Source organism: Heterodontus francisci, chromosome 8 (assembly GCF_036365525.1).
Source record: "Heterodontus francisci isolate sHetFra1 chromosome 8, sHetFra1.hap1, whole genome shotgun sequence".
NCBI lineage: Eukaryota > Metazoa > Chordata > Chondrichthyes > Heterodontiformes > Heterodontidae > Heterodontus > Heterodontus francisci.
This window is the reverse complement of record NC_090378.1, coordinates 2,301,968-2,329,563: the sequence shown is the minus strand read 5'-3', so window position 1 is coordinate 2,329,563 and position 27,596 is coordinate 2,301,968. Positions and strand designations below refer to the sequence as shown.

Here is a 27,596-nt window from a genome sequence, read left to right as displayed (position 1 = left end):
GATAGGGCAGGAGAGATTAAATAACTAAGCTGTCCTGGGACAAAGGCAAAGAGTGTGTTGTTGCTTGTGGTGAAAGACAAAGCATTAGTCCGGAGAGAGTGTTAACAGCGGACTACTATTCATTGTCCTTTTTCATCCTTTCATGGAATGTGGGCGTCGCTGGCCAGGCCAGTAATTATTGCCCATTCTTAATTGCCCTTGAGAAGGTGGTGGTAGTGAACTGCCTTCTTGAATCACTGCATCCATGTAGTGTAGGTACACTCACAGGTGGGAGTTCCAGGATTTTGACCCAGCGACAGAGAAGGAACGGTGAAATGGATCCAAGTCAGGATGGTGTGTGACTTGGAGGGGAACTTGCAGATGATGGTGTTCCCATGCATTTGCTGCCCTTGTCCTTTTAGTTGGTAGAGGTCGCGGGTTTGGAAGGTGCTGTCTAAGGAGCCTTGGTGCATTGCTGCAGTGCATCTTGTAGATGGTACACACTGCTGCCACTGTGCGTCGGTTGTGGAGCGAGTGAATGTTTAAGGTGGTGGATTGCACGCTAATCAAGCGGGCAGCTTTGTCCTGGATGGTGTCAAGCTGCTCGAATGTTTTTGGAGCTGCACCCATTCAGGCAAGTGGAGAGTATTCCATCACACTCCTGACTTGTGCCTGTGGGTGGTTGACAGGCTTTGGGGAGTCAGGAGGTGAGTTGCTCGTGGCAGGATTCCCAGCCTCTCACCTGCTGTTATAAGTACTGTGGTTACATGGCTGATTTAGTTCAGTTTCTGGTCAATGGTGACCCCCCCCCAGGATGTTGATAGCGGGGGATCATTGATGGTAATGCCATTGAACATCAAGGAGATGGTTGGATTCTCTCTTGTTACGAACATATGAATTAGGAGCAGGAATAGGCCTCTCGGCCCCTCGAGCCTGCTCCGTCATTCAATAAGATCATGGCTGAACTGATTACTCCACATTCCCACCTACCCTCGATAACCTTCACCCTCTTATCAAGAATCTATCTACCTCTGCCTTAAAAATATTCAAATATTTAAAAATATTCCACCACCTTTTGAGGAAGAGAATTCCAAAGACTAACAACCCTCTGAGAGGATCTCTGTCTTAAATGGACGACCCCTTATTTTAAACAGTGACCCCTAGTTCAAGTTTCTCCCACAAGGGGAAACATCCTTTCCACATCCACCCTGTTAAGACCCCTCAGGATCTGATATGTTTCAATCAAGTCACCTCTTACTCTTCTAAATTCCAGTGGATACAAGCCGAGCCTGTCCAACCTTTCCTCATAAGACAGCCCGTCCATTGCAGGTATTAGTCTAGTAAACCTTCTCTGTTCTGCCTCCAATGCATTTACATCCTTGCTTAAATAAGGAGACCAGTACTGTACACAGTATTCCAGATGTGGTCTCACCAATGCCCTGTATAACTGAAGCATAACCGCCCTACTTTTGTATTCAATTCCCCTCACAATAAACGATAACATTCTATTAGCTTTCCTAATTACTTGCTGTACCTGCATACTAACCTTTTGCGATTCATGCACTAGGACACCCAGATCCCTCTGCATCTCAGAGCTCTACAATCTCTCACCATTTAGATAATATGCTTCTTTTTTATTCTTCCTGCCAAAGTGGACAAGTTCCCACTTTCCCACATGATACTTCATTTTCCAGATCTTTGTACACTCACTTAACCCATCTATATCCTTTGTAGCCCCTTATGTCCTCTTCACAATTTACTTTCCTACCTATCTCTGTGTCATCAGCAAATTTAGCAACCTTGATCCAAGTCATTTATATAAATTGTAAAAAGTTGAGGCCCCAGCACAGATCACTGTGGCACACCACTTGTTACATCTTGCCGAACAGAAAATGACCCATTTATGCCTACTCTGTTTTCTGTTAGCTAGCCAATTTTCTATCAATGCCAATATGTTACCCCCACACCATGAACTTTTATTTTCTGCAATAATCTTTGATGTGGCACCTTATCAAATATCTTCCGGAAATCTAAGTACAATACATCCACCGGTTCCCATTTATCAAGAGCACATGTAACTCCCTCAAAGAACACGAATAAATTGGTTAAACATGATTTCCCTTTCACAAAACCATGGTGACTCTGCCTGATTACCTTGAATTTTTCTAAATGCCCTGCTATCACCTCTTTAATAATAACTTTGAACATTTTCCCTAAGACCGATGTTAAGCTAACTACTCTCTGTTTCCTGTTAGCTAGCCAATCTTCTATCTATGCCAGAATGTTACCCCCTACAGCACGAGTGTTTATTTTCTGTAATAACCTTTGATGTGGCACCTTATCAAAAACATTCTGTAAAGCCGAAGCTGATAAGCAACCATTTACCGCTATAGTTCAACACATTCCCTAGAAGCCCATGGTCTTGAAGCTTGCGTAATGGCTTAATCTGTGGGACAGGCAAATGTCAAAATTGGCAAGTCATGTTGGAGCTGTACAGAACTTTAGTTAGGCCACACTTGGAATATTGCGTGCAATTCTGGTTGTCACACTACCAGAAGGATGTGGAGGCTTTGGAGAGGGTACAGAAGAGGTTTACCAGGATGTTGCCTGGTCTGGAGGGTATGAGCTATGAGGAGGGGTTGGGTAAACTCAGATCGTTTTCACTGGAACGACGGAGGTGGAGGGGTGACATGATAGAGGTTTACAAAGTTAGGAGTGGCATGGACAGAGTGGATAGTCAGAAGCTTTTTTCCAGGGTGGAAGAGTCAGTTACTAGGGGACATAGGTTTAAGGTGCGAGGGGCAAAGTTTAGAGGAGATGTGCAAGGCAAGTTTTTTACACAGAGGGTAGTGAGTGTCTGGAACCTGCTGCTGGGGGAGGTGGTGGAAGCAGGTAGGATAGCGACGTTTAAGAGGCATCTTGACAAATATATGAATCGGATGGGAATAGAGGGATACGGTCCCCGGAAGTGCAGAAGGTTTTAGTTTAGACAGGCATCAAGATCGGCGCAGGCTTGGAGGGCCGAATGGCCTGTTCCTGTGCTGTACTGTTCTTTGTTCTTCCTGAAACCTGCGTAGATAACACCCACCATCTCCTCTATCGTCCTCGCTGGTCATCTTCTCAAAGAAGTCCAATTCCAAACTCAAGCAGAATTTCCCATTGTCTTGAATTCACTCAAGTCTCACAAGATGCCTCTGATACTCGACCTCATAATACTTCTAAATACTTTTCCAAGGGTGGAGATAAAGCTTGTGCCATCCAGGAGTCACATTTACTATTTTCCAAGATCTGGGATATGGTTCGTGTCTTGGAAACTCTGAAAAATATCCATTGAAACCACTTGCAATGATCTGAGTTGATTCTTTCACAACCCGAGGATGATTCAGGAGTCTCCTCGAACATGAGCTTCAACAACCTCCCAATCTGCCCTTTCAACATTTTTCTCTCTACATTCAGTGGGGGAGCATTTCAGGAGCAGTGACCATAATTCCATAAGTTTTAAGGTACTTGTGGATAAGGATAAGAGTAGTCCTCGGGTGAAGGTGCTGAATTGGGGGAAGGCTAATTATAACAATATTAGGCAGGAACTGAAGAATTTAGATTGGGGGCGGCTGTTTGAGGGTAAATCAACATCTGACATGTGGGAGTCTTTCAAACGTCAGCTGATTAGAATCCAGGACCAGCATGTTCCTGTGAGGAAGAAGGATAAGTTTGGCAAGTTTCGGGAACCTTGGATAATGCGGGATATTGTGAGCTGAGTCAAAAAGAAAAAGGAAGCATTTGTAAGGGCTGGAAGGCTAGGAACAGATGACGCACTTGAGGAATATAAAGACAGTAGGAAGGAACTTAAGCAAGGAGTTAGGAGGGCTAAAAGGGGTCATGAAAAGTCATTGGCAAACAGGATTAAGGAGAATCACAAGGCTTTTTATACATATATAAAGAGCAAGAGGGTAACCAGGGAAAGGGTTGGCCCACTCAAGGACAGAGATGGGAATCTATGTGTGGAGCCAGAGGAAATGGGCGAGGTGCTAAATGAGTACTTTGCATCAGTATTCACCAAAGAGAAGGACTTGGTGGATGATGAGCCGAGGGAAGGGAGTGTAGATAGTCTCAGTCATCTCATTATCAAAAAGGAGGAGATATTGGGTGTCTTGCAAAGCATTAAGGTAGATAAGTCCACAGGGCCTGATGGGATCTACCTTAGAATACTGAGGGAGGCAAGGGAAGAAATTGTTGGGGCCTTGACAGAAATCTTTGCATCCTCATTGGCTACAGGTGAGGTCCCAGAGGACTGGAGAATAGCCTTTGTTTAAGAAGGGTAGCAAGGATAATCCAGGAAATTATAGGCCGGTGAGCCTATACCACCGGTGAGTGGTAGGGAAACTATTAGAGAGGATTATTTGGGACAGGATTTACTCCCATTTGGAAACAAACAAACTTATTAGCGAGAGACAGCATGATTTTGTGAAAGGGAGGTCGTGTCTTACTAATTTGATTGAGTTTTTTGAGGAAGTGACAAAGATGATTGATGAAGGAAGGGCAGTAGATGTTATCTATATGGACTTCAGTAAAGCCTTTGACAAGGTCCCGCATGGCAGACTGGTGCAAAAGGTGAAGTCTCACGGGATCAGAGGTGAGCTGGCAAGATGGATACAGAACTGGCTCGGTCACAGAAGACAGAGGGTATCAGTGGATGGGCGTTTTTCTGAATGGAGGGATGTGACTAGTGGTGTTCCGCAGGGATCAGTGCTGGGACCTTTGCTGTTTGTAGTATATATAAATGATTTGGAGGAAAATGTAGCTGGTCTGATTAGTAAGTTTGCGGATGACACAAAGGTTGGTGGAGTTGCGGATAATGATGAGGATTGTCAGAGGATACAGCAGGATATAGATCGGGTGGAGACTTGGGCGGAGAAATGGCAGATGGAGTTTAATCCGGACAAATGTGAGGTAATGCATTTTGGAAGGTCTAATGCAGGTGGGAGGTATACAGTAAATGGCAGAACCCTTAGGAGTATTGACAGGCAGAGAGATCTGGGCGTACAGGTCCACAGGTCACTGAAAGTGGCAACGCAGGTGGATAAGGTAGTCAAGAAGGCATACGGCATGCTTGCCTTCATCGGTCGGGGCATGGAGTATAAAAATTGGCAAGTCATGCTGCAGCTGTACAGAACTTTAGTTAGGCCACACTTAGAATATTGCGTGCAATTCTGGTCGCCACACTACCAGAAGGACGTGGAGGCTTTGGAGAGGGTACAGAGGAGGTTTACCAGGATGTTGCCTGGTCTGGAGGGCATTGGCTATGAGGAGAGGTTGGATAAACTCTGATTGTTTTCACTGGAACGACGGAGGTGGAGGGGCGACATGATAGAGGTTTACAAAGTTATGAGCGGCATGGACAGAGAGAATAGTCAGAAGCTTTTTCCCAGGGTGGAAGAGTCAGTTACTAGGGGACATAGGTTTAAGGTGCGAGGAGCAAAGTTTAGAGGGGATGTGCGAGGCAAGTTCTTTACACAGAGGGTGGTGAGTGCCTGGAACTTGCTGCCAGGGGAGGTGGTGGAAGCAAGTACGATAGCGACGTTTAAGAGGCATCTTGACAAATACATGAATAGGATGGGAATAGAGGGATACGGTCCCCGGAAGTGCAGAAGGTATTAGTTTAGGCAGGCATCAAGATCAGTGCAGGCTTGGAGGGCCGAATGGCCTGTTCCTGTGCTGTACTGTTCTTTGTTCTTTGTTCATCTTTAAATCCTACCGCAATTCTGACATTTCTCCATCATTCCTTGTGTAAAAAAAAACTGTGAAATATTTCAGCAACGTCTTTCTCTGGGATGTGACTTCCCCATTGTCTGTGTTGTAATTGTGTCAATTTCAAACTCCCGGTTAATGACTGGCTTTATTATGTTTTGTGTTTGTCACCATGCGGTGTTTCCTGGGTGACAGAGTAACGCCAGATGTGACAGGAGTTGAGTATTTCGGTTTGTGCAGGATTGGTTTAATGGTTCTCCACAGGAATTACTGGACAATAACAGACCTGAGCTCCATTTCGTTAAACTTCGACCATCCCAATAGTCACATGATCCAATGATAATAGAATTATTGACCAATCACAGTGTTTAATCTCTATCAATGACTCTACAACTGACCCAGATATGAAGTGGGGAAAACCCCCAGTGGGGGAGAACTTTGGGAACAATAGGCCAAAGGTCACCTGTTCCTCCTGCGCTCGCTCCACTCACTACACGTCATGTCTCCAATTACTCAGATACTGGAGAACAAAATGTTATTTTCTGGGGAAATCTCTCGAATTTACATTTGAATGAATCAATAGTAACAGCTTCTACCATCTCCCTCGAGATCCTGTTCCACAGATTGACCACTTGCTCCCTGAAATATTGTTTCCCCAGATGAGTTTTGAATTTTCCCCTTCAAGCTTAGGTCGTGTCGTCTGGTTCTACTGTTCTGGACAAGGTGAGACAGCTGGTCACGGCCGACATTGTCCAGTTCATTTAGAATCTAACAACAGCAATCACATCAGCAATCAACCGTCTCCTCTCCAGTGAGAACTTTTCCAAAACAAAAATAATTCCTCCTCGTAATCCAATTCGTCCAACCTTTCGATCATCCTGGTTGCTCTTTCTACTCTTTGTTACGACCAGGTGAGAAAGGTGTATCAGGTTCTGTTACTGTCTTCACTTTACTGTAAGAGGATTTAATTTGGAAACACACTGTGTTTTGACCTCCCCCTTGGTGAATCCTTGTTCATTGCTTTCCAATTATAAGGCAAAGAAATGAGCCACAAACAGGCTTTCTCAGGTTTAAAGAAGAAAAGTGAAATTTATTAAACCTTAAACTTAAACTCTAATTCTGTCAACGCCTACGGATACACACCACGCCCCATGCTAGCGTGCGTATGTGATATGCACATGCAAATGGAAACAGAGAAGAGTCAAGCCAAAAGACTTGCAGGTTGGTAGGTAAATTGGCCATTATAAATTGCCCCTAGTATAGGTAGGTGGTAGGGAAATATAGGGACAGGTGGGAATGTGGTAGGAATATGGGATTAGTGTAGGATTACTATAAATGGGTGGTTGATGGTCGGCACAGACTCGGTGGGCCGAAGGGCCTGTTTCAGTGCTTTATCTCTAAACTAAAGTAGAAGAAAAATAAAGTAAAAAAGTTTGAGGCAATCTCTGGAGGGGTTTTTACTGAGCTTCAAGCTCACTGTAGTCCTTGACTGTAGGTAGATCTTGCTTTTCGTTGGGGCCCAGTATTCTTCTTAAAGCTTGTTCACTGTAGGAGACTTTTTTCTCTTGGGGTTCACTTCACTGGATCTTCAGTTCCATGAGAATGAGATGGGAACAGACAGGAGAGATCTTTTCAGTCCAGGAGCAAACAGCTTTCCCAGTTTCAAACACTCAGTGGCAAGTTCAAATTCAAACAGCCAGTTAGTGATGTGACTAAATTGGTCTGACCAGGTCTTGTGTGTATTGGAGAAGCAGGGACTGGGTCCTTTGTTCCAACACTGTCTGCTGATATGCAAAAAAGTCTTTCTGGTGAGGGGCCCTGCAATTACTTGTGATCGGCCCTCTTTACTTCCCAGGAACATTAAGTTTTTAATTTTCATGTGGCGAAATAATGTGGGCCCATTCTTGGCAGCTGGGAGCCTGCATGACATCTCCACACCCAGGGGAATGATATGCAATTTTTTTTTAAATGACGCATTTCATTACAATTTTGGTGGGGTGCTTCTAGAGTCTGCATTTGTATAGGAGGATGTGAATCTAACTTTTCCCATTTTTCGGGGTTGGTTGACAGAATAGTAGGGGTTTTCATCTGGGCTTCCTCCCGGACTTCCTTTAACTTGCCCTCTTAGTCACTTTTTCCCTTCTCTTTCTAAACTTTCGCCAGCCGTTTGCCTGCCTGTCTCTTTTTGTTCTCAGCGGGGGTCTCTTACAGTTTTGGCCAGTCAAACTGCTGTCTTATGCGGGCTTTGGTCTTTCGTATACCAGCATGTACAGCTACTGTAGCCTCATGGGCCCTTCTTACTATTTCTCCCCGATACCTCTGTGGCACCACTAACTGGTGAACTACTGTCCACTCCTTGTCCTCAGGTCTGTGAGGAGAACTCTATTTCCTCATCAGTACCTCATTCTTTAAATAGTAGCAATCAGGGACTCCCTCTGCTTCACTTTCAGACTGGGCAGCCTGTGCTAACTCTCGCAATACTGGGTCGCCTCGCTAAATCTCAGCTCGGGAAAATCCATTTAATTCATTCCCTGGGTCTCCTAACTTTCCAAAGAAAGTCTCGGACAGGCAGACCTGGTCATCTGCCTGCACTGTCAATGCAGTCTCCTCTGGGGGAGCTGGTTTGATCATGGCCTGATCCACTACACATTCAGGAAAACTGCAGGGTCCGTCTCCTGCCACTGCCCTGTCTCTCTGACCTCCTGTGGTCTTTCTTTGACTATTGTGGGGAGGGGGGGGGCTACCACCTTCACCCCCGCCAGATCATTACCTAGGAGCAGGTCAACCCCATCCACAGACAAACTAGGGACAATCCCTACGGTTATCGGTCCCGAAACTAGATCACACTCCAGGTGCACCCAGTGTACAGGTACAGGCATACACTGCCCTCCAATACCATTCACCACCATTCTGGTGTTCACTGCACTCTCTGGGGGAAAGGTCAGGCCTTTTCCCAGTAAAAGGGAGCTAGTGGCCCCTGTATCCCTGAGAATCACTATGGGCTTTCTTGCTCCACTCGAGGGGTATGGGGTTACTATCCCTTCAAATACAAAACCCTGATAACCTTCAGGAATCCTATTAACTTTTCTTGCACTGGCCGTAGTAAGCTTCCTGGATTGCACTCTTACTGCAGTTAAAGCCACAGCTTGTTCTGCTGTGCTTTGCATCAGGGTCCAGTCTTCACTGAGTGGGTGTGCCCTGATTAACCCTACAGGTTTCCCCTTTAGTTTGCAGCAGTCAGCTTTTAAATGCCCTGCTTTATTACAATGGAATCACACAGGTCTCCGGGTCTCACAGCACCTTCCTTTTTACCTGGAGGAGGGCCCTCTGTGTCTCCTGCTTTCCTTTCTCTTCCAGGACTGCCTGGGCAGAAATCACCTTCCCACCCTTTGTCCTTTTCAGATTTGTGGGGGTAATTAGGAAAAGTTCTCCCCTGGGAAACTGACTGATAAATTAAAGCAAACTCATTGGCCAGAACAGCCGCTTGCCAGGCTTCCTGAACCCCCTGCTCCTCTACATGGGTCTTTATTGAGAATTGGAGAAAGTTTTTAAATTCCTCTAACAGGATTACTTCTCAGAGTCTCATAGCTGAGCTGTATTTTTAGAGCTCTCAGCCACTGGTCAAAAGCCAGCTGCTTACTTCTTTCAAACTCGAGATAAATGTGATTAGCTTGTTTTTTGAGGGTTCTAAATATTTGGCGATAGGCTTCGGGTACTAATTTATTGTGTCCTGACGATAGCATTTTTGGTCAGTTCATAATTTGATGAACTCTCATCTGGCAAGAAGGAATGAACCTCATGGGCTTTTCCGGTTAGTTTGCTTTGCAATAGGAGAGACCAGGTCTCAGCTGGCTATTTTAGCTGCCTTACCAGTTTCTCAAAAGATGCAAAAAATTCTTCCACATCTTCCTCATTGAATTTTGGAATAAATTAAGTGAGTTTTAGCAATTTTGTACCCAGCCCTGAATTATACTCCTCCATATTGGCCATGCTTTCACTGGGGTTACTCTGTCACCCCCTAGTTAACTCAAGCTGCTTCAGCTCTCTCTCTTCGAATTCTTTCTGGTATATTCTTTTTCTCTCTCTCTCTCTCTCTCTCTCTCTCTCTCTCCCCTGCCTTTCATTCTCTTCACGTTCCTTTTGGAAAGCTCTCTCTTTCTCCCTCTCTTGCCTCTCTCTCTCTTTTTCCTCTAATTCAAGTTTCCTCTGTTCCAATTGTATCTTTGCTAGCAATACCCTCTCTGGGTCTGCTTCTAACCCTGTTTCTGCTTCTTCAGATTCAAGGGAATAATGGTTGGCCACTAGCCTTGGGATTTCAGACTTCCTAGCCTTGCCATGTACAGTGATCCCACACTGCTCAGCCATTTTCCTCAACTCCTCCATAGACAGTGCTTTTAACTTATCCCAAGTTACTTCACCCTGTCTTGGAGAACTACTAGCTTCAGTTGCAGACATGTTTGTTTTCAATCACACACAACCACAAAAAAACCTGCATTAATCTTGCTCTTTTTTTGATTGGGAACAATTTGGCTTCCCACTTCCAATTTCTCTCATTTGTCTGTGGGTAAAATTCCGGACGCTAGCAGCCAATTTCTGTTACGACCATGTGAGAAAGGTGTCTCGGGATCTTTTACTGTCCTCACCTGGTCTTATTGTAACAGGGTTTAATTTTAAACACACTGTGTTTTTAGCTCCCCCTTGGTGAATTCCAGTTCACTGCTTTCCAACTGTAAGGCAAAGAAATGAGCACAACCAGGTTTTCTCAGGTTTAAAGAAGAAAAGGACACGATAAACATTCCACAGAAATCAGATAAGTAAGGAGCTAATGGGAGGAAAGATCTTGTAATAGTCTCTATCACGAGGGACAAAGTATTTGACAAACTAATGGGACTAAAGGCAGACAAGTCGCCAGGACCTGATGGCCTGCATCCAAGGGTTTTAAAAGAAGTGGCTGCAGAGATAGTGGAGGCATTGGTTAAAATATTCCAGAACTTACTGGTTTCCGGTAGGGTCCCAGCAGATTGGAAAACCGCTAATGTGACGCCTCTGTTCAAGAAAGGAGGGAGACAAAAAGCAGGAAACTATAGGCCAGTCAGCCTAACATCGATCGTTGGGAAAATGCTAGAGTCCATTTATTAAGGAAGAAATAGCAGGACATTTAGAAAAGCTTAACACAATCAAACAGAGTCAACACGATTTTGTGAAAGGGAAATCATGTTTGATAAATTTGCTAGAGTTCTTTGATATAACAAGCAGAGTTAATAAAGAGGAACTGGTAGATGTCGTGTATTTGGATTTCCAGAAGGCATTCGATAAGGTGCTACATAAAAGATTATTGCACAAGATAGGAGTTCACTGTATTGGGAGTAATGTATTAGCATGGATTGAGGATTGGTTAACACACAGAAGACAGGGAGTCGGGATTAATGGGTCTTTTTCAGGTTGGAAAGACGTAACTAGTGGAGTGCCACAAGGATCAGTCCTAGGGCCTCAATTATTTACTATCTATATTAATGACTTGGAGGAGGGGGCAGAGTGTAATATATCCAAATTTGCTGACGATACAAAAATAGGTGGGAGGGCATGTTGTGATGAGGACATAAGGAATCTGCAAGGGGATATAGATAGGTTAAGTGAGTGGGCAAAAACTTGGCAGATGGAGTTTAATATAGGAAAGTGTGAGGTCATGCACTTTGGTAGGAAGAATCAAAAGGCAGATTATTATTTAAATAGAGAGAGACTTCAAAAAAGTGCAGCACAGAGGGATCTGGGTGTAATGACCCTGAGCTTCCGGTTGCTTGCCATTTCAACGCTCCCCCCTGCTCTCATGCTCACACCTCTGTCCTGGGATTGCTGCAGTGTTCCAGTGAACATCAACGCAAGCTCGAGGAACAGCATCTCATTTACCGATTAGGCACACTACAGCCTGCCGGACTGAACATTGAGTTCAATAATTTCAGAGCATGACGGGCCCCCCTACTTTTTGTTTTTCTTTTGAGTTATTTTTTCTTTTTTCATTTTGATGTGTATTTTATTTTAGTTTGTTCAGTTAGTTTTTATGGTGCCTACCCACTGTTTTGTTCATGTTTGTGCTTGGGGCCAGGCTGTTCAGTTTTCTATCAATTAACACCCTCTCTGTACTAATGCTTTGTCTTTCACCACACCATTAACATACCATTTGCCTTTGTTCCATGACCTTCTGATCAATTATTCTCTGTGCCCCAGTCCTATCTACACCTTCCCCTTTGTTATCTCTTGCCCCACCCCCACTTTACTTGCTTAAAACCTTTCACATTTCTAATATCTGCTAGTTCTGAAGAAGAGTCACTGAACTGAAATGTTAACTCTGCTTCACTCTCCACAGATGCTGCCAGACCTGCTGAGTATTTCCAGCATTTCTTGTTCTTATTTCTGATTTCCAGCATCTGCAGTATTTTGCTTTCATTTGGGTGTTCTTGTGTAAAAAACACAAAAAGTTAGCATGCAGGTGCAGCAAGTAATTAAGAAGCCAAATGGAATTTTGGCCTTTATTGCTAGGGGGTTGGAGTTTAAAAATAGGGAAGTCTTGTTACAACTGTACAGGGTGTTGGTGAGGCCGTACCTGGAGTACTGTGTACAGTTTTAGTTCCTGTATTTAAGAAAGGATATACTGGCATTGGAGGCAGTTCAAAAGAGATTCACTCGGCGGATTCCTGGGATGAAAGGGTTGACCTATCAAGAATGGCTGAACAGGTTAGGCCTCTATGCATTAGGGTTTAGAAGAATGAGGGGTGATCTTATTGAAATGTACAAGATTCTGAGGGGGCTTGACAGGGTAGCTGTTGAGAAGATGATTCCACTGGTGGGGGAATCTTGAACTATATATATATATATATATAAGAACTAGGAGCAGGAGTAGGCCATCCGGCCCCTCGAGCCTGCTCTGCCATTCAATAAGATCATGGCTGATCTTTTCGTGGACTCAGATCCACTTACCCATGCTCCCACCATATCCCTTAATTCCTTTATTGTTCAAAAAGATATCTACCTTAGCTTTAAAGACGTTTACTGAAGAAGCGTCAACTACTTCACTGGGCAAGGAATTCCATAGATTAACAACCCTCTGGGTGAAGAAGTTCCTTCTTAATTCAGTCCTAAATCTGCTCCCTCTAATCTTGAGGCTATGCCCTCTTGTCCTAGCTTCACCTGCCAGTGGAAACATCCTCTCTACTTGTATCTTATCTATTCCCTTCATGATTTTATATTTTTCTATAAGATCCCCCCTCATTCTTCTGAACTCCAATGAATATAATCCCAATCTACTCAGTCTCTCCTCATAAGCCAACCCCCTCAACTCCGGAATCAATCTAGTGAACCTCCTCTGCACCCTCTCCAGTGCCAGTATATCCTTTCTCAAGTGAGGAGACCAAAACTGCACACAGTACTCCAGGTGCGGCCTCACCAGTACCTTATACAGCTGCAACATAACCTCTCTACTTTTAAACTCAATCCCTTTAGCAATGAAGGACAAAATTCCATTTGCCTTCCAAATTACTTGCTGTACCTGCAGACCAACCTTCTGCGATTCATGCACAAGGACACCTAGGTCCCTCTGCATAGCAGCATGCTGCAACTTTTTACCATTCAAGTAATAATCCTTTTTACTGTTACTCCTACCGAAATGAATGACTTCACATTTATTAACATTGTATTCCATCTGCCAGACCTTTGCCCACTCACTCAATGTATCTATGTTCCTCTGCAAAGTTTCACAGTCATCTGCACTCTTTGCTCTGCCTCTCATCTTAGTGTCATCTGCAAACTTTGACAACCTACACGTGGTCCCCAACTCCAAATCATCTATATAAATTGTAAATAATTGCGGTCCCAACACCGATCCCTGAGGCACACCACTAGTGACTGACTGCCAACCAGAATAGCACTCATTTATCCCCACTCTCTGCTTCCTGTTAGTCAACCAATCCTCTATCCATGCTAATACTTTAAACTAGGGAACATAGTTACAGAATAAGGGGAGACTCATTTATTTATTTTCATGAATTAATTGAATTTAAGATCCACCAGCTGCTGTGGGAGAGGGGAGGGGGTGGTGGGGGTAGAATTTAAACCCATGTCCTCAGGGCATTAGCCAGGCCCCTGGATTTGTAGCTCAGTGACATTACCACTACACCACCATCTCCTCCTAGCTTTCTTCTGTACCCTTTCAATAGCTGCAATATCATTTTTGTAATGGAACTGTGCACAGTATTTGATGAACTGTACACAGTATTTGATGAACTGTAACTGTTTTCTAAGTGCGGTTGCACTGATGATTTACCCAGTGACAGGATTATCTCACTATTTTGCTCCCTTTACATTCAGTCACTGTCCGTGAGTTTGAAGGAGGATGTGGTTAACCAGAAACCCTTGTCTCAGCAAATTCATTACATGTGTTGCGAGGCTCACTGGAACTGTCGGCTTAAAGGGAGGATCATCACTACTTCTGTAGAAACACAGTCTGTGACTTGCTCGGCTAAAAGTCTGACAGCCAATTATTTCTGAATCCTAGCACCAATTATGAAAATCCAATTGAGTTGTGACAGCTGGTGAATGCTAACATCGAGTTTCTGGGTCTCATCTTTAAAAACAAAGACTTGGATTTCTATAGCAGCTTTTTCATTACCTCATGATGTCCGAAACCACTTTACAACCAATGAAACACTTTACAAGTTCAGTCGCTGTTGTAATGTCGAAATTAGTCTAGTTAGGAACAGCAAGATTGTCCAAATAGCTGAGCTAATGACCAGATGCTCTCAGGATTATTAATATTAGTATCCATTCCTCTGTTAGCTGTTCATCGAGTCTGACAGCACAGAAGGAGGCCATTCAGCCCATTGTGGCCATGTCCAATTACCCCACTCCCCTACCTACCTTTCCCCCATAGCCCTGATATTTTTTCCCTTCTGTGTATATCTTTTTCTCTGTTTTAAGGGAGTTTAGCTTGGTACAATGGGATTAATGGCCTCCTATGCTGGAAAATTCTATATTTTCACCTGTTTTAAGGGAGTTTATTTTAAGCAGCAGATAGGGTTTCAGTTGAACATGGCAAACATTCACTCCAATATCACAGTCCATTTTACTGGGTCTGTGACTAAATCTTAAAAAACTCAGAAGGAAAAGAGAGGGCCTGAGAAAGGCTACAGTCAGTGGATGAAAGCTGAGGCTGTAGATTATATCCCCATGAATTCTCTATGCCCAATCCCCAGTAAAACCGGCTGCACATTAACCTTTCCCAGTCTCTTTATTCCCGGATCAGAAACCCTCAGTGTTGTTCCCTCTGGGACTGTTCCTATCAATTCACTTCGCAGCTGAGAGAGGAGAAGGTTTGAAAATTATTTATTATTGTTGTGGCAATGACTGACTGACCTCTGACCCTGTTGTCAGTAGATGGATTTTTCTATCGACCAGTTTGAATGATGAGTCTCAGCTCTGTCTCCTGTTATTCTGTTTCCCATTCTCTGTATTACCCACTTGCCCATTTAATTAAAAACACAGAGACAGACAGGCAAGCTCAAAGGTTCAACTCAAACTCCAGACTTGAGCTCATAATCCACACTGACAGTCCCATTGCAGTACTGAGGGAGTGCTGCACTGTCGGACGGTCAGTACTGAGGGAGTGTTGCACTGTCGGAGGGTCAGTACTGAGGGAGTGTTGCACCGTCGGAGGGTCAGTACTGAGGGAGCGCTGCACCGTTGGAGGGTCAGTACTGAGGGAGTGCTGCATCGTCGGAGGGTCAGTACTGAGGGAGCGCTGCACCGGCGGAGGGTCAGTACTGAGGGAGCGCTGCACCGGCGGAGGGTCAGTACTGAGGGAGTGCTGCATCGTCGGAGGGTCAGTACTGAGGGAGCGCTGCACCGGCGGAGGGTCAGTACTGAGGGAGCACTGCACCGTCGGAGGGTCAGTACTGAGGGAGCGCTGCACCATCGGAGGGTCAGTACTGAGGGAGCGCTGCACCGGCGGAGGGTCAGTACTGAGGGAGTGCTGCATCGTCGGAGGGTCAGTACTGAGGGAGCGCTGCACCGGCGGAGGGTTAGTACTGAGGGAGCACTGCACCGTCGGAGGGTCAGTACTGAGGGAGCACTGCACCATCGGAGGGTCAGTACTGAGGGAGTACTGCACCGTCGGAGGGTCAGTACTGAGGGAGCGCTGCACTTTTGGAGGGGAAGTTTTGAGGGTGTGCTTCTTACCTTCCGGGAGTGGAGCGTAGAGGAGAGGACCTGTGTGAGAGCAGTCCAGGCGCGACGGAGTTTGAAAAATAAAGTCAACAGTGACATCACAGGAAAGCTGCAAGGTGATTGGTTGGTGAGTAATAGCTGTTAGTCCCTGGAAATAGCCTTAAAAAAATATCAGGGGCAAGTTCTTTTTTAAACCTACCGTATAAGTGATAAAGTTAGTACTATTAAAGTGTGTTTTTTTAAATTAGTGTAATTTATTAAGGATTTTAGATAGTAGTGAGTAGTGTTTGGAGTAGAACAAGGCCCCTAGCATAATTAGTATTTTTTAATTCAAGGGAGTAACTAAGTAATCTAAAGGTAAGTCATGACAGGAGAGCTCAGCCCCTTGATATGCTCCTCCTGTGCTATGTGGGAAATCAGGAACGCTTCCAGTGTCCCTGACGACCATGTGTGCAGGAAGTGTATCCATCTGCAGTTACTGACTACCCACATTACGGAGCTGGAGCTGCGGGTGGATTCACTGTGGAGCATCCGCGATGCTGAGGAAGTCGTGGATAGCATGTTTAGTGAGGTGGTCACACCGCAGGTAATGGCTGCACAGGCAGAAAAGGGATGGGTGACCACCAGACGGAGTAGTAGTCGCAGGCAGGTAGTGCAGGAGTCCTCTGTGGCCATCCCCCTCTCAAACAGATATACCGCTTTGGATACTGTTGGGGGGGATGACCTCCCAGGGGAAAGCAGCAACAGCCAAGTTGGTGGCACCACGGAGGGCTCTGCTGCACAGCAGGGGGGGTGGGGGAAAGACTGGGAGAGCCATAGTGATAGGGGATTCAATTGTAAGGGGAACAGACAGGTGTTTCTGTGGCCGCAAATGAGACTCCAGGATGGTATGTTGCCTCCCTGGTGCTAGGGTCAAGGATGTCTCGGAGCAGCTGCAGGACATTCTGAAGGGGGAGGGTGAACATCCAGAGGTTCTGGTACATGTCGGTACCAACGACATCGGTAGAAAAAGGGATGAGGTCCTGCAAGCTCAATTTAAGGAGTGAGGAGCCAAATTAAAAAGCAGGACCTCAAAGATAGTGATCTCAGGATTACTTCCTGTGCCACATGTTAGTGAGTACGTGTTAGTGAAGGGTTATGGAGAACGGGCAGGAAAGTGGAATTGAGGCCAAGATGAGATCAGCCATGATCGTATTGAATGGCAGAGCAGGCTCGAGGGGCTGAATTGCCTACTCCTGCTCCTAGTTCTTATGTTCTTATGTAAATGGATACAATATAGTTACAGTTACGGAGACATGGCTGCAGGGTGACCAAGGATGGGAACTGAACATCCAAGGATATTCAATATTTAGGAAGGACAGGCAAAAAGGGAAAGGTGGTGAAGTAGCGTTTAGTAAAAGAGGAAATCAATATAATAGTGAGGAAGGATATTAGCTCAGAGAATCCTGATGTGGAATCTGTATGGGTGGAGTTACAAAACACCAAAGGGCAGAAAACTTTGGTGAGGGTTGTATATAGACCGCCAAACAGCAGTGGTGATGTAGAGCATGGCATTAAACAGGAAATTAGAGACGCATGCAATAAGGGTGCAACTGTAATTGTGGGAGAATTTAGTCTACATATAGATTGGGCAAACCAAATTAGTAATAATACTGTAGAGGAGGAATTCCTGGAGTGCATATGTGATGGTTTTTTGGACCAATATGTTGAGGAACCAACTAGAGAACAGGCTATCCTAGACTGGGTATTATGTAATGAGAAAGGATTAGTTAACAATCTTGATGTGCAGGGTCCCTTGGGGAAGAGCGACCATAACATGCTGGAATTCTTCATTAAGATGGAGAATGAAAGAGTTGATTCCGAGACTAGGGTACTGAATCTAAATAAAGGAAATTATGAAGATATGAGGCACAAGTTGGCTATGATAGATTAGGGAACGTTACCTAAAGGATTGACAGTGGATAGGCAATGGCTAGCATTTAAAGAGCACATGGATGAATTACATCAATTGTTCATTCCTGTCTGGCGCAAAAATAAAACAGGAAGGGTGGCTCAACCGTGGCTTACAAAAGAAATTGGGGATAGTATTAGATCCAAGGAAGAGAAAAATAAAATGGCCAGAACAAGCAGCAAACCTGAGGATTGGGAACAGTTTAGAATTCAGCAAAGGAGGACAAAGGGATTGATCAGGAAGGGGAAAATATAGTGAGAGTAAGCTTGCAGAGAACATAAAAACTGACTGTAAAAGCTTCTATCGATATGTGAAGAGAAAGATTAGTGAAGACAAATGTATGTCCCTTACAGTCAGAAACAAGGGAATTTAAAAGAGGGAACAAAGAAATGGCAGACCAATTAAATACATACTTTGGTTCTGTCTTCACAAAGAAGGACACAAATTACCTCCCAGAAAGATTGGGGAACATAGGGTCCAGTGAGAAGGAGGAACTGTATGAAATCAGTATTAGTAGGGAAATGGAGTTCGGGAAATTGATGGGATTGAAGGCCGATAAATTCCCAGGGCCTGATAATCTACATCCCAGAGTACTTAAGGAAGTGGCTCTAGAAATAGTAGATGCATTGCTGGTCATTTTTCAAAATTCTAGACTCTGGAACAGTTCCAATGGATTGGAGGGTAGCTAATGTAACCCCACTATTTAAAAAAGACGATAGAGAGAAAACAGGGAATTATAGACCGGTTAGCCTGACATCAGTAGTGGGGAAAATGCTAGAGTCCATTATAAAAGATGTAATAGCAGAGCACTTGGAAAACAGTGACAGGATCAGACAAAGTCAATTTGGATTTACGAAAGGGAAATCATGCTTGACAAATCTACTGGAATTATTTGAGGATGTAACAAGTAGAATAGATAAGGGAGAACCAGTGGATCTAGTGTATTTGAACATTCAGAAGGCTTTCGATAAGATCCCACATAAGAGATTAGTGTGCAACATTAAAGCACATAGGATTGGGGGTAAGGTACTGACATGGATAGAGAACTGGTTGGCAGACAGGAAACAAAGAGCAGGAATAAACGGGTCTTTTTCTGAGTGGCAGGCAGTGACTAGTGGGGTATCGCAGGGATCAGTGCTCAGACCTCAGCTATTCACAATAAATATTAATGATATAGATGAGGGAGTTAAATGTCATATATCCAAGTTTGCAGATGACACTGAGCTGGGTGGGAGTGTGAGCTGTGACGAGGATGCAGAGAAGCTCCAGTGTGATTTGGACAGAACAAAGAACAAAGAAAATTACAGCACAGGAACAGGCCCTTCGGCCCTCCAAGCCTGCGCCGATCCAGATCCTCTATCTAAACATGTCGCCTATTTTCTAAGGGTCTGTATCTCTTTGCTTCCTGCCCATTCATGTATCTATCCAGATACATCTTAAAAGACGCTATCGTGCCCGCGTCTACCACCTCCGCTGGCAACGCGTTCCAGCCACCCACCACCCTCTGCGTAAAGAACTTTCCACGCATATCCCCCCTAAACTTTTCCCCTTTCACTTTGAACTCGTGTCCCCTTGTAATTGAATCCCCCACTCTGGGAAAAAGCTTCTTGCTATCCACCCTGTCCATACCTCTCATGATTTTGTACACCTCAATCAGGTCCCCCCTCAACCTCCGCCTTTCTAATGAAAATAATCCTAATCTACTCAACCTCTCTTCATAGCTAGTGCCCTCCATACCAGGCAACATCCTGGTGAACCTCCTCTGCACCCTCTCCAAAGCATCCACATCCTTTTGGTAATGTGGCGACCAGAACTGCACGCAGTATTCCAAATGTGGCCGAACCAAAGTCCTATACAACTGTAACATGACCTGCCAACTCTTGTACTCAATACCCCGTCCGATGAAGGAAAGCATGCCGTATGCCTTCTTGACCACTCTATTTACCTGCGTTGCCACCTTCAGGGAACAATGGACCTGAACACCCAAATCTCTCTGTACATCAATTTTCCCCAGGACTTTTCCATTTACTGTATAGTTCACTCTTGAATTGGATCTTCCAAAATGTATCACCTCACATTTACCTTGATTGAACTCCATCTGCCATTTCTCTGCCCAACTCTCCAATCTATCTATATTCTGCTGTATTCTCTGACAGTCCCCTTCATTATCTGCTACTCCACCAATCTTAGTGTCGTCTGCAAACTTGCTAATCAGACCACCTATACTTTCCTCTAAATCATTTATGTATATCACAAACAACAGTGGTCCCAGCACGGATCCCTGTGGAACACCACTAGTCACACGTCTCCATTTTGAGAAACTCCCTTCCACTGCTACTCTCTGTCTCCTGTTGCCCAGCCAGTTCTTTATCCATCTAGCTAGTACACCCTGGACCCCATGCGACTTCACTTTCTCCATCAGCCTACCATGGGGAACCTTATCGAACGCCTTACTGAAGTCCATGTATATGACATCTACAGCCCTTCCCTCATCAATCAACTTTGTCACTTCCTCAAAGAATTCTATTAAGTTGGTAAGACATGACCTTCCCTGCACAAAACCATGTAGCCTATCACTGATAAGCCCATTTTCTTCCAAATGGGAATAGATCCTATCCCTCAGTATCTTCTCCAGCAGCTTCCTTACCACTGACGTCAGGCTCACCGGTCTATAATTACCTGGATTATCCCTGCTACCCTTCTTAAACAAGGGGACAACATTAGCAATTCTCCAGTCCTCCGGGACCTCACCCGTGTTTAAGGATGCTGCAAAGATATCTGTTAAGGCCCCAGCTATTTCCTCTCTCGCTTCCCTCAGCAACCTGGGATAGATCCCATCCGGACCTGGGGACTTGTCCACCTTAATGCCCTTTAGAATACCCAACACTTCCTCCCTCCTTATGCCGACTTGACCTAGAGTAATCAAACATCTGTCCCTAACCTCAACATCCGTCATGTCCCTCTCCTCGGTGAATACCGATGCAAAGTACTCGTTTAGAATCTCACCCATTTTCTCTGACTCCATGCATAACTTTCCTCCTTTGTCCTTGAGTGGGCCAATCCTTTCTCTAGTTACCCTCTTGCTCCTTATATATGAATAAAAGGCTTTGGGATTTTCCTTAACCCTGTTTGCTAAAGATATTTCATGACCCCTTTTAGCCCTCTTAATTCCTCATTTCAGATTGATCCTACATTCCCGATATTCTTCCAAAGCTTCGTCTTTCTTCAGCCGCCTAGACATTATGTCTGCTTCCTTTTTCCTCTTAGCTAGTCTCACAATTTCACCTGTCATCCATGGTTCCCTAAACTGGCCACTTCTATCCCTCATTTTCACAGGAACATGTCTCTCCTGCACGCTAATCAACCTCTCTTTAAAAGCCGACCACATATCACATGTGGATTTACCTTCAAACAGCTGCTCCCAATCTACATTCCCCAGCTCCTGCCGAATTTTGGTATAGTTGGCCTTCCCCCAATTTAGCACTCTTCCTTTAGGACCACTCTCGTCTTTGACCATGAGTATTCTGAAACTTACGGAATTGTGATCACTATTCCCAAAGTAGTCCCCTATTGAAACTTCAACCACCTGGCTGGGCTCATTCCCCAACACCAGGTCCAGTATGGCCCCTTCCCGAGTTGGACTATTTACATACTGCTCTTGAAAACCCTCCTGGATGCTCCTTACAAATTCTGCTCCATCTAGACCTCTAACACTAAGTGAATCCCAGTCAATGTTGGGAAAATTAAAATCTCCTATCACCACCACCCTGTTGCTCCTACATCTTTCCATAATCTGTTTACATATTTGTACCTCTATCTCACGCTCGCTGTTGGGAGGCCTGTAGTACAGCCCCAACATTGTTACCGCACCCTTCCTATTTTGAGTGGAGTGAGTGGGCAAATACATGACAGATGCAGTATAATGTGAATAAATGTGAGATTATCCACGTTGGTTGTAAAAACAGAAAGGCAGATTATTATCTGAATGGCGATAGATCAGGAAAGGGTGAGGTGCAGCGAGACCTGGGTGTTCTCGTGCACCAGTCGCTGAAAGTAAGCATGCAGGTGCAGCAGGCAGTTAAGAAGGCAAATGGTATGTTGGCCTTCATTGCGAAAGGATTTGAGTACAGGAGTAAAGATGTCTTGCTGCAATTATACAGAGCCTTGGTGAGACCACATATGGAGCATTGTGTGCAGTTTTAGTCTCCTTATCTGAGGAAGGATGTTCTTGCTATGGAGGGAATGCAGTGAAGGTTAACCAGACTGATTCCTGGGATGGCAGGACTGATGTATGAAGAGAGATTGGGTCAATTAGGCTTGTATTCGCTTGAATTCAGAAGAGTGTGGGGGGAATCTCATAGAAACCTACAAAATTCGAACAGGACTGGACAGACTAGATGCAGGAAGGATGTTCCCGATGGTGGGGGAATCCAGGACCAGGGGTCACAGTCTAAGGATAAGGGGTAAGCTATTTAGGACCGAGATGAGGAGCGATTTCTTCACCCAGAGAGTGGTGAACCTGTGAAATTCTCTACCATAGAAAGCAGTTGAGGCCAAATCATTAAATATATTCAAGAAAGAGTTAGATATAGTTCTTACGGCTAAAGGGATCAAGGGATACGGAGAGAAAGCGGGAACAGGGTACTGAGGTTGGATGATCAGCCATGATCGTATTGAATGGCAGAGCAGGCCCAAAGGGTCGACTCCTGCTCCTATTTTTCTATATTTCTTTGTCGGAGGGTCAGTACTGAGGGAGTGCCGCACTGTTGAAGGGTCAGTACTGAGGGAGTGCCGCACAGTCAGAGGGTCAGTTTTGAATTCTCCCTGGTGTCCTGGGACAATATTTATTCCTCAATCAACATCACATAAACAGATTATCTGGTCATTATCACATTGTTGTTTGTTTGTGGGAGCTTGCTGTGCACAGATTGGCTGCTGCATTTCTTACAACAGTGACTACATTTCAAAAATACTTCACTGGGTGTAAACCTTGTTTGGGATGCGATAATGAACAGTGCTGTATAAATCAATCTCTTCCCTCTCTCTCTCCTCCCACACATACTGTTTATTCACCAGAAACATTTTCCATCTTCTACTGATGGAGTTTAATTCTTGCTCTGAGCTCCTGTTTTATTTCCCTGCCTCCCTCCCACTTTCCCCCCTCCCACAGTAACCTGTTCACTGAGCAGAAATGAGACTGAAATTAAAGTGGTTGTTTAAATCCGGTTTCGGTGGATTACCTGAGCACTTGCTCACAGGCCTGAGTCTCAGTGAAGCTGGAGCACTCGGGAGATTGGTTTGGCGAGAAGGCCCTTTATTGGAGACCTTTCATTAAAAGGAGGTCGCCCATTGGCGAAGGAGGGTTTAAAATTGGAAGCTCAGTATTTAATGAAAGATGATTGTGTCTATCAGGACGGATCTACACAGGGCCCTGTCAATAATGTGGGATGACACCACTGCTTGTTGATGATTTGCTGGAGATTTGCATTCTTTCACCAGTCTGGTCCTGTTCTCTGAACCCTCCCTCTGGTCTTCTCATTACTGAAATGTATAGACACAAACACCAGGTGCAGAGTTCTGGGTTTCATTAACTTCAACAAACATTCATTTCTGCCAGTTCACATTCTTTATAATTAAATTCTAACGCTGTGAATCCCATCGAGCTCCCTGCAATATGTTGACTTAAAACTGACGTTCCTTTATGAAATCATTCTCAGGATGTTGGCAAGGCCAGTATTTATTGCCCATCCTTAGTTGCCCTAAAGGTGGTGGTGAGCTGCCTTCTTAAACCCCTGATAGTGGGTTTGATAAACAATGTCGCACTAGACTATTTCAGGGGCTGTTAAGAGTTGACCACGTTAGTGTGGGGCTGGAGTTAGAAACAGGCCCAGACTGGGCAAGTAACAATAAGAATGATGAGATTTAAACTCCTGTTCTCAGGATTATTAATCCAGTAAAACTAGCCTGTCCACAACATTCCCAGAGCCTATTCTGCTGTGTCTGACAGGTTTACACCAACACTAACCCAATGCAGCAGGGATTACAGAATTCGGAAGTGTCTGGCGACTAAGCTGTTCCTTTTATAAAAAGCAATGACAGTCGGTAAAAACCTTCTTAAACTTCACACAGGATTGGAAAGAAACAACTTGTGTTTCTATCGCACATTTCACAACCTCAGAACATCCCAAAGCAATTCACAGTCAATCAAGTACTTTTCAAGTGTAGTCACAGTTGTAAGGTAGGAAATACAGTTACCAACTTATCACATCAAGATCCCACAAACAGTCTTGAGATTATGATCAAATCATCCGATTTTTAAATGATATTGTTGCAGGGATAAGTATTGGATGTGACCCCGGGGAGAATTCCCCTGAGCTTCGCCAGTGCTGCACTGGCATATCAGCCTTCATTTTTATGCTCAAGTCCCATAGAGCGAGACTTAAACCCAGAAGCCTGTGAGTTAAAGGCAACAGTGCTACCAACTGAGTCACACCTGACACTCTGTCCCTTCTGCTAGCCTATCACTGTCCTGTTGCAGGTGGTTCATATCATCCTCACTATTTGCCTCTCCTCCAAATTTGGTTTCATCATCAGATTTTGAGATTCTACTCTGTATTCCAAGATCCAAGTCATTTATATGTAGCAAAAAAAGCAGTGATCCCAGCACTGACCCTTGGGGAACACCACTGTCTACCATCCTCCAGTCTGAAAAACAACCAGTTACCAACTTTTTATCTAATTGGACACTGACCCTCCTATTCCATGAGTCTCAATTTTATTAACCAGTCTTTTATGTGGTACTTTGTCAAACACTTTCTTCAAATCCATATAGACAACATCTACGGCATTCTCTTCATCAAACTTCTCTGTTACTTCATCAAAAAATTCAATTAGATCAGTCAAGCATGATCTGCTTTTTACAAATCCGTGCTGGCTCTCCTTAATTAACTCAAACCTCTCCAAGTATCTGTTGATTTTTTCCCCTGATAATTGTTTCTAAAACCTTACCCACTACTGATGTACTGAAGGTTTCGGGGAGATGTCAGAGGTAGGTTCTTTACACAGAGAGTGGTGGGTGCGTGGAATGCACTGCCAGTGGTGGTAGTAGAAGCAGATACATTAGGGACATTTAAGCGACTCTTGGATAGGTACATGGATGATAGTAGAATGAAGGGTAGGTAGTTAGTTTGATCTTAGAGTAGGTTAAAGGTTCAGCACAACATCGTGGGCCGAAGGGCCTGTACTGTGCTGTACTGTTCCATGTTCTATGTTCATCTCATGGGATCTTTTACATTGACCTGCCTGGGCAGATGGGATCTCGGTTCGATGTTTCATGTGAAAGAAGGCATCTCCAATAGTACAATGTAGCCTCAGAACTGCCCCTCTGACAGTGCAGCACTCCCACAGTACCGACCGCCTGACAGTGCAGCACTCCCACAGTACCGACACTCCGACAGTGCAGCACTCCCTCAGTACTGACCCTCTGACTGTGCAGCACTCCCTCAGTACTGACCCTCTGACTGTGCAGCACTCCCTCAGTACTGACCCTCTGACTGTGCAGCACTCCCTCAGTACTGACCCTCTGACAGTGCAGCACTCCCTCAGTACTGACCCTCTGACAGTGCAGCACTCCCTCAGTACTGACCCTCTGACAGTGCAGCACTCCCTCAGTACTGACCCTCCGACAGTGCAGCACTCCCTCAGTACTGACCCTCCGACAGTGCAGCACTCCCTCAGTACTGACCCTCCGACAGTGCAGCACTCCCTCAGTACTGACCCTCCGACAGTGCAGCACTCCCTCAGTACTGACCCTCCGACAGTGCAGCACTCCCTCAGTACTGACCCTCCGACAGTGCAGCACTCCCTCAGTACTGACCCTCTGACTGTGCAGCACTCCCTCAGTACTGACCCTCTGACTGTGCAGCACTCCCTCAGTACTGACCCTCTGACAGTGCAGCGTGTCAAACTCCAGAAAGCTTGTTATAGAAGGATAAGGCTAGAGCCTATATTTACTTAGTTTCACCTTTACTGTGCAGAATAAAAGGATTATAAACATGTAGCTCTCTGCACAAATCCCTCTCCCAGTCCCAGTGAGTGTCTGCTTTTAAGTGCTCAACTAAAACCCCAATTAACTTCCTTCACCTGCATATAATCACACAATTAACACATATAATCACACAATTAACAGATTCCCTTGTTTCGTTTACAAAACACCTTGGATTAACATGCTCAAAAAATATTTCAAAACAAATCAAAATTAAATTCCATCTTGGGCACAAAGTTTTTTTTACATTGTGAGATGCCCCTCATCCAGCACTTCCAACAATCTCTTTGCACTCCTATTTCTCTTTGTGAAACAATCAGATAGCTGATAACTTGCATCTTCCTGTTTAAAATTGGAGATTTCCTTTCTCTTCAGTATTTGTTTCAATCCAGCCAAGTCAATATGTAGCCTTTTCGCTCTCACACTTTTTGTAGAGTGCACATTGTCCCACAAAGAACAATTATCCACATAACATTCAATGAGTATCCTATCTTCAGGATGTTCCTTGATCAGAATTTCACCCAAAATATTTGACAAATAGAACCCCATGTCCTTTTCTTTGGCCTCCTTGTCTCGAGAGACAATGGGTAAGCACCTGGAGGTGGTCAGTGGTTTGTGAAGCAGCGCCTGGAGTGGCTATAAAGGCCAATTCTAGAGTGACAGACTCTTCCACAGGAGCTGCAGATAAAATTGGTTGTCGGGGCTGTTACACAGTTGGCTCTCCCCTTGTGCTTCTGTCTCTTTTCCTGCCAACTGCTAACTCTCTTTGACTCGCCACACTTTAGCCCCGCCTTTATGGCTGCCCGCCAGCTCTGGCGATCACTGGCAACTGACTCCCACGACTTGTGATCAATGTCACAGGACTTCATGTCGCGTTTGCAGACATCTTTAAAGCGGAGACATGGATGGCCGGTGGGTCTGATACCAGTGGCGAGCTCGCTGTACAATGTGTCCTTGGGGATCCTGCCATCTTCCAAGCGGCTCACATGGGCAAGCCATCTCAAGCGCCGCTGACTCAGTAATGTGTATAAGCTGGAGATGTTGGCCGCCTCGGGGACTTCTGTGTTGGAGATATGGTCCTGCCACCTGATGCCAAGGATTCTCCGGAGGCAGCGAAGATGGAATGAATTGAGATGTCGCTCTTGGCTGACATACGTTGTCCAGGCCTCGCTGCCGTAGAGCAAGGTATTGAGGACACAGGCTTGATACACTCGGAGTTTTGTGTTCTGTGTCAGTGCCATTTTCCCACATTCTCTTGGCCTGTCTGGACATAGCAGTGGAAGCCTTTCCCATGCACTTGTTGATTTCTGCATCAAGAGACAGGTTACTGGTGATAGTTGAGCCTAGGTAGGTGAACTCTTGAACCACTTCCAGAGCGTGGTCGCCGATATAGATAGATGGAGCATTTCTGACATCCTGTCCCATGATGTTCGTTTTCTTGAGGCTGATGGTTAGGCCAAATTCATTGCAGGCAGCCGCAAACCTGTTGATGAGTCTCTGCAGACACTCTTCAGTGTGAGATGTTAATGCAGCATCGTCAGCAAAGAGGAGTTCCCCAATGAGGACTTTCCGTACTTTGGTCTTCGCTCTTAGACGGGCAAGGTTGAACAACCTGCCACCTGACCTTGTGTGGAGGAAAATTCCTTCTTCTGAAGACTT

At 44.9% G+C, this 27,596-nt stretch overlaps 1 protein-coding gene across 6 annotated transcripts in view; it reads left to right on the top strand.

Moving 5' to 3' along the window:
* LOC137372615 (netrin-G1-like) overlaps nt 1-27,596 on the top strand; it is a 215,455-nt gene that overhangs the window by 85,981 nt on the left and 101,878 nt on the right. The window contains exon 1 of one of the 6 annotated variants that reach the window (XM_068036555.1): nt 16,004-16,069. The exons of the other annotated variants lie outside the window; for them this stretch is intronic. The gene's annotated coding sequence lies outside the window, so the exon portion shown is untranslated. Of the gene's footprint in view, nt 1-16,003; nt 16,070-27,596 lie in introns of those variants that run through there. 6 annotated transcript variants of the gene reach the window in all.